General features: G+C 52.7%; 1 long non-coding RNA gene across 1 annotated transcript in view; it reads left to right on the top strand.

The window, feature by feature from the left end:
• The window catches only part of LOC144238820 (uncharacterized), a 21102-nt gene that overhangs the window by 989 nt on the left and 19402 nt on the right, over positions 1–711 (top strand). The gene's annotated exons all lie outside the window — the stretch shown is intronic.

Below are 711 nucleotides of genomic sequence, written 5' to 3'. Positions count from 1 at the left end.
TGAAAAATTTACTTCGCGGGCGCGCTATCAACAGAAGTAGCTGAGAGAATGCATGATTTTTCCACGTCGGCAGAAAGTCACCAAGGATCCCTAAGTAAAGAGGATGAAGACGCGGCAAAGAGGGATGAAGAGAAAACGAGACGAATTTATAGAGAGGGAGGGAGGGAGCGGTATGGGAGAGTGAAATAGGTCCCAAAGTGCAGAATAATTCAAATCATGGAAATAGGACTTCTGAGTCTTGCCGCAGCTTCGAGAATACCTCAACGGACCTTTCTTAACGTTCAGACTCATAGATATTTGTTCTCCCTATTTGAGACAAAGCTCTTTGCTTCAAAGCCAAGGACTTGCCTAATTCTAAAGTTCTTTTTTCTTCNCGCTAATTTCACACTAACTTTGCCAAGCTCTCCCAGATCTGCCCCTCCGCCCCCAGCTCCTGGGCCTGGGTCAGGCGAGGGTCCCCGCGGGATTTAGCGGAACTGCTCCAGGTACCGAGCGGCGGGACGGGGTTGGGAGGCTTCCCCTCCGCGCGTTCGGAGGACTCAGGAAAAGAGCACCGTTCTGGGCTTGACTGCGTCCCTGCTGGGAATATCCCAGTTCCCGGCTTTGGGAATCTCAGGCGAATAATTGATTCTTAATGCACACTTAGGAGACGGCCGCGTAGGCTCGAGAGCCTGGCTGTCCCGGGAGTGCCTGCGAGCGCGCCGGCTTCGC

This window comes from Crocuta crocuta, unplaced genomic scaffold (assembly GCF_008692635.1).
Source record: "Crocuta crocuta isolate KB4526 unplaced genomic scaffold, BGI_CrCroc_1.0 scaffold116, whole genome shotgun sequence".
NCBI classification, from domain to species: domain Eukaryota; kingdom Metazoa; phylum Chordata; class Mammalia; order Carnivora; family Hyaenidae; genus Crocuta; species Crocuta crocuta.
Note: the sequence above shows the minus strand (reverse complement) of the source record. Positions and strands in the feature narration are given on the sequence as shown.